Source organism: Phoenix dactylifera, chromosome 3 (assembly GCF_009389715.1).
Source record: "Phoenix dactylifera cultivar Barhee BC4 chromosome 3, palm_55x_up_171113_PBpolish2nd_filt_p, whole genome shotgun sequence".
Taxonomy (NCBI): Eukaryota; Viridiplantae; Streptophyta; class Magnoliopsida; order Arecales; family Arecaceae; genus Phoenix; species Phoenix dactylifera.
The window spans coordinates 7,241,353-7,248,156 of record NC_052394.1 but is presented as its reverse complement, the minus strand read 5'-3'; positions in this window follow the sequence as shown (position 1 = coordinate 7,248,156).

Sequence of the window (6,804 nt, the reverse complement as noted above, 5' to 3'; positions counted from 1 at the left end):
GAAAGCCAGTAGTATTCGGTTCTCTTATATAGGGCAGGGAGAAAGCGTGGAAAATAAGCCCCAACCTTTGCTAGAATTACGGTTTCGCGCTCCACATGAACCGTCCGGGCGCCACCGTAAGGGACACGCTTTAGGTTCTCGCCAACCGTCATGATGGGCAATTACAACGGCTGTGTTTGTGTTACATGTTGGACTTTATGATTCGTTTTTGATGCATGATCGAGTAAGATTTGCATATTTTGTGCGGCTCTAGTGGCCCCAACACTGCCCAGCAAGACCATAGTTCGTAATACTAGTCCGAATCATATATTACAAAACTTATCATACTTTACTGGTTCAACATCAGTATTCAATATAGATAATGTATCAATACTCAGTATGCTGAAAAAATCTTGTACCATACCGTACCGATATAATATTAATATGGCACCGAATTCGATACTAAAATGATGAATCTTGAATAAGATTGGGTTTACATCCATGTATTATCAAAGTCTTCGCGCGGAGACTTAAAGCTAATTGTCTAGGGTAGACTTAAAGCTAATTGTCTAGGGTATGAGTCCACTGTGTTGAAAAAAAAAATTAGGAGACTGACTTCATCATTTGTATGCGGTTCCTTGTGTGTAGGTTGGGGACTAATGCAATACAAAATTTTTGAATTGATCATTTTTTAGGGAATTGTTGAATTTATTTTCATAAATACTTTTAAGGGGGATTTTTAGATTGGCAGGCCAATGATGTTAATCTTAATGGCTAGATTGATGCTATGATGATTTTTTTTTTAATTTGGGATGAAATGTCATGAGTCTCAGGCAATTGTCATGGGTGAACTTTTCCTGCAAAATTTTTACACTGTTACATTTGTGGCACCATCTAGTTATCAACCTTTTTCTTAATATTACCATCAGGCCACTACAATTCACACCATGTTGGATGCTTGGATGAGTTAATCTATAAACATGTTTCATTTTACTCTCCATAATTATTTCTCTCTCTAGTTTCTTTTCTTTTTCTGTTTATTCTTTTTCTTTTTGTTGGGGGGTATATGATGATTGTAGTCAATGATGCATGGAAAACCTTGTAAAACTATCTCTCAACTTATATTTAGTTTTCCTTTTTCAATGAGAGGGTTGGTCAATACATTAGTATTGTCATACTGGGCGAGGTCCATGAACACATAGCATACATTTGCACACACATGCTCTATTGAGGAATTTTATGTTTCAAGCTTAAGAAAAAATCTATAAAATTAAAAATTAATTTAGGCTAGGCGTACCCACTTCTCAAATTATTTTATGATCTCAAATTATTCTCACTTCTCAAGTCACCACCTCACTCAGTAATGAAAAATCCATCCTTGAGGATGGGTACATAACATCACCCCAAAGCAATGATCTTGGACTAAAATTTAGAGACAAAAACACCCTTCAGTCTAGAAGAGAAAAATTAGTATAATCAATATATTAATATTATATATTATATTATAGTGGTATTACAAATATAGTTTTTATGATATAGATTGTATTATAATATATTATTAATTGTATTATTATCATACTGTTATTCGATTTTATTTTTAAATTACAATAAAAATATTTTAATGTATTTTATATTTATATTATAAAATTATTCAATTTATTATTTCTATTTACCATATTTTTCTAATTAAAATTAATAGTAGTATTAAAATAGTAATATATGATAAATAAAAATAAAAATAATTCATAGGATTTAATAAATATATTTTTATAGGACTAATAATTTATAGAATTTAATAAATATATTTTTATTGAATATATCAAGAGTAATTTTAGTACTATATGGTTAGCGATCTTGAATTTTCATAAAATACCAAATATGTTATTTATAGATACCTGAAAAACTTTAATCATTGGAATATAGCATACCAAACGTGGTGATCTTAGATTATCCTGAGATAAGAATCACCGGTGGCCTACGATCACTTCGGTTATACTATTTGGATCATCAAACACCATCTTACATTACATTTGCCGGAAGAATTCGGTTATCCTATTTGGATCACCAAACACCAATCTTACACAACATTTGCTGGAAGAAAGACTATGCAATGGAGTACGCTTCGTTTTTTATGCCCTTGGCAATCATTCAAACATAAGAAAGGTTCTTGCCTTCTTTTTAATTTTTTTCTCGGTTCCCCACAAGAAAGGTTCTCCTTCTCCGCCGTAGCTCTAGTCCAACAGAGGAAGAGAGAGGCTTGCATTCGACTTATGGACGACCATCAGCAAGACGACAACTCACCACAAAACGATAAGAGCCAAATGGGCACCTTTCCAGGAGTATAAAGCCCATGCAGTAAGGAGACCAACTCCACATCCATTGGATACAACGTCGTAGTGCTATCCTTCCATCGAAGAAGCCAAATGATGCGGACCTTATCCTATTTTATTTGAAGAGATCACGTAAGGAAGCATCATCATCCATTTTTAATCACAATTCCGATCTCCAGATGTCCAATTGTCCATAGATGCAATAATTGCATTGAAATAATATTTTATTGCTATTGAAATGAAAAATAATGCTACGAGGCACCCTCTCAATGCACACAAAACTTTCTTCTCCAAAAAAAATTGGTAAAATTTGTTAAAATTGGTAAGAAATGGCTGAATTATAAGTTGACACTAGGCCTAAGTTAATGTTTTTTTTTTTTTTTTAATTTGTATGTGTATGTGATTGTATGTCCTTGGTAGGTTTCCCATAAAGTTTTCCCTCAAATAAAAGGAAAAGTTAACCGCCAATCTTCATGTGATGTCATAAGTCATGGATTGGAAGGCAGCAGCCTTAAAGTGATCCAAATTATTGAAGTGTACACTAAGTTTTGGACACACTTGCCATGCCCCATGTTCCATCAACCACACGTATTTGTCTACGACTCACGAGAATGATGGCTATTATTTTAACGTTACTTCACGGTTCGGAGAAGTGAGGACATGCTGGCCCGCTGTGCCAATAAACTAAAGAGAGCCAACCATGTATACTCCCACCGCAAAGGAAAAATTATTAGATGCACCTGGTCCCATGGACCGGGCCAATGGTCACTGGCCACAATATTCATTCCTATATTTAAATTTTTTTTATGATTGATAAGAATTCATCCTCTCACCCACTACATATCTCAAGATTTATCCGTGACCGGGTCCATCTAATAATTTCTCCAAAAAAAAAAGAAGATTGGAGAATGGATACCAGCAGCTATAGTCAGGTAGGGCTGATTTTTCTTTTTTTTTTTCCCTCTCTCTAACTTAAATCGGCTAGATGAGTATTTTTTAAGCTCAAGAAGTCATATGCAGATAGATTTGAAAACATTTGGTCAAATTTAACAAATTCTCTTACTCAATAGGATAAGATTATGGTTGTAATCTAGATGCTTCAACCCATCTATTTGTCCAGTATAAAATATACAGGGAGTCAGATTTACAAATTCATAATCTTGTAGTTGAGAATGGTTGGCCTACTGTCGCAAGAAATTTTTTAAAAAAGAGTGAAAAATTAAAAAGTTGCATTTTTATAGCATACTCTCTCTGGCATGCGCGAGCAACAAAAAAAAATGAAGCTATATAAATAACGACAATTGATCTGATAGTTTCACACGAAAACTTGCAGAAAGGCTCCTCTAGAGAGCAGTACATAAACAATTAGTACTGTTGTGGTTCAAATTTAGCCCGAGGGTGACCACGCCAGAGGAGTCGAGGGAGTTGCCGAAGTGTGGAGGAAGAGGATGAGAGCCACCTCCCGCGCGACGATGTACCTACACAAAGCTTCACTGGTGCTTCCGGTGAGGGCCCTCCGACGATCAAGTTAGAGTGGTGCTCAGTTGGTCCAGCCAAAAGTTTCTTAGGCATTACCTGATGAGGTTATTTATAGTCCTGATAGAGGCGCCCAGGTGGCAGAGATATGGCCCGTTCCCATCATGAGGGGATGGCACGCAACCAGAACTTGCTTGTGGCACATGGTGCAGTCCGTTCTTGTGAGCGGTAGGGCGTCGACGGTCTTAACAGGGTATAGCTGGAGTAGCATGGCGTTGTCCTTGACTGTCGCTGGCCAGCAAGCAAAGCATGGCGTAGAGGTGTTTACAATATATAGCCACACAAGCAAGCGTAGGCATGCAAGTGGATACAGCTGTTAGCGAGGCTGGGCTCGATGAGGGGTCGCATCACATATTTGATGAGGTCGGCTTTGCTTTTTCAATAAAGTGCTCCGAACTCAAAGCTCGAGGCGGGTCGGCGAATACAGGAGGCGCCCCAAGCTTGGTCGGAATGGGTCGACGAATACAGAAGGCACCCCGAGCTTAGTCAGGGTAAGTCGGCGGATACAGGAAGCGCCCTAAGGTCGAAGAAGCTTTTAGGGCGTCCTGAGCTCGGGCTCGGGACGTCATCATGAGCATCAAAAGGTTGCTGCAGAACGCGGCAGCAGAGAAATTCGGCCGAGGTCAACCGTACCTTTGGTGGAGTCTGGGCTCGGACTGGCTCTTGGCGGGGCCGATATCCGGCTCAGTCGGTGCTGGAGCCCATTTAGCCAAAATTGAGTGGTCCCATTGTTGGGAGCTAAACTATATGTTTTGCCTCCCATTAAGTACAATCCACAAAAGGTGTGACATAAGATTCCAATCTCTTTTGAGTCATATAGCCAAGGATTCCTTTTTTTGTTGTTGATACCATGGATAAGTGTAGTTTCTCTTCTATGAAGCTATGCATAACTCTTTCTATTTCGCAAGCCCAATTAGTCTTTGTGCCACAACCATGGAGATGTTATGCTTGGATTAAAATGGATATATCACAACATGCCAAGCCTGCCAACCAAATGTGCATAGAAGAATTGTAGATCAAGTTTGGGCTTCAAAATGCCAGGTTTCTCAATTCCAAAACTACATCACCTGTGAAATAATATGGTTTAGTAACGAAGACTTTCCAAGTGGCAGACGACGATATATGATCATCTATTTGTTTATTATGATCGCTTGGTCTTTGTACTTATGATAATTTTCTATCTATCTATCTATCTACCTATCTATATTTTTGTTTGTGTTGCATGTTGCAACATATTTATCAGTAGCATTGCAACCATCGAGATATGATTTCACCAACCAATTTCTAAACCCACAAGGAACCGGGCATGCATCTGCAACGATCGTACCCAAGCTGATCACCGGGATCGAATAGATAGAATGGCTCATCTATACGTCCAACACAAACGGACTTAAAGTTTTTGATCTATCATGTTAAAATTGGACTGTAACCAAATCTAACTTGATTTAACAGGTCAAGTATATACAACAATCCACTTGTTATTTGGAGCTGCAGCCACCACTAAAGGCTTTTACCATCCATAAATTTTTCACGAACAAAAGGTCGTGCCAAGTGGTGATAGGATTGAGGATTCGGCCTGCGTGCTTCTTTTTCACCTCAACATCAGCTCGTGTTCCATACTTGCGTTGTTGGCCCCTGTTGCTCTACACCGAGTTCTCAGTGTCACCTTTTTCATGTGATTGCAATGTGGTTCCCTCATTATTGGAATCAGGTGGGTCTCGTGACAGCGTCACATCTCCAACCTAATAGTTTATATGGTTCAAAATAATATGAGCTCGTGTGAGCTGGAATCCACTCCAATTCATGGTTGAATCGTTTATGTACCATGAAACAGCTAATAGTTTGAAAGTATCTTGATCTGATGTTTGAGTGGAGATGGTCACATATTGCCGAATTCTGGCTCAATCTTTGGCTGTCCTGCAGTAAATGGACGTCTCCAATTCAACCATCATTTGGAGTTATGCTTTTAGTTATTTTAATTATTAATAATTCGTGTTTTAGTTTAGAAATGTAAAAAAAAAAAAATGTTAGTTGACTATTAATTTCTGGATATTAAAAAGAAGAAATAAAAGATTCATATTATTTAACAAGTGCATCAATAATTGCTTTTCATTTCTTTTTTTTTTTTTTGAGGAATTATTTCGTTCATGTTTTCTATATACATAATTTTTTAGAACATGCAATAAGTATTGGTCGATGGATTGATTGAAGGAGATAAAAGGAAGACATAAAAATAATTCATACATTTGATAGAAACAAACATATTATATAAACTAAAGTTTTATTCTACTTAAGAAGTTCATCGATAATTGTTTTTTTTTATTATTTCAAGTTTCAATAGGAAGCAAAATAACACATCAGGCTTAGGGCGGTTAAATTCCAAGCAATGGCTTTTTGAATTATCTTTATAACTCATTGGAATTTTAAACAATGTAGATCAAGGATGTTGGACCATCTGCTAAAAGATGAAGCTGACAAGATATTCCTTGCACGCACCAAATGAAGTTGGCCCATATGGCACTACCAATTGATTTGTTGAGTCATTGTTAATTATAAAAATTTCATTTCTAATCCAAGATGATGATATTTTAAGGCGCAATAGGTAGCATCACAGTTAGAGTATCAAAATTCCAGTGACTCCTAGTGGAGGATGGGAAAATGCCATGCCTCAATGTTGCTACAGAGAAATAATGCTTTTCATTACTTTGAAGAAACCTAAATTGGTGTGTATTGGCGAAGAAGGATATTGCATAATTTTTTATCAATTTGATCAGCTGGCATCTTCAAAGGATTCCACTATATATGTGTGTTGTTGTTGTTGTTCAGATGCTTCACAAAGCTCTTGAATAAATACACCCACTTATATTTGTTTTGAAAATATTCTGAAGACAATTCGATGAGGCATCACAATTCTCAAATCCATTACAATTAGCTAAATAAGAAGCCACTACATAAGTGA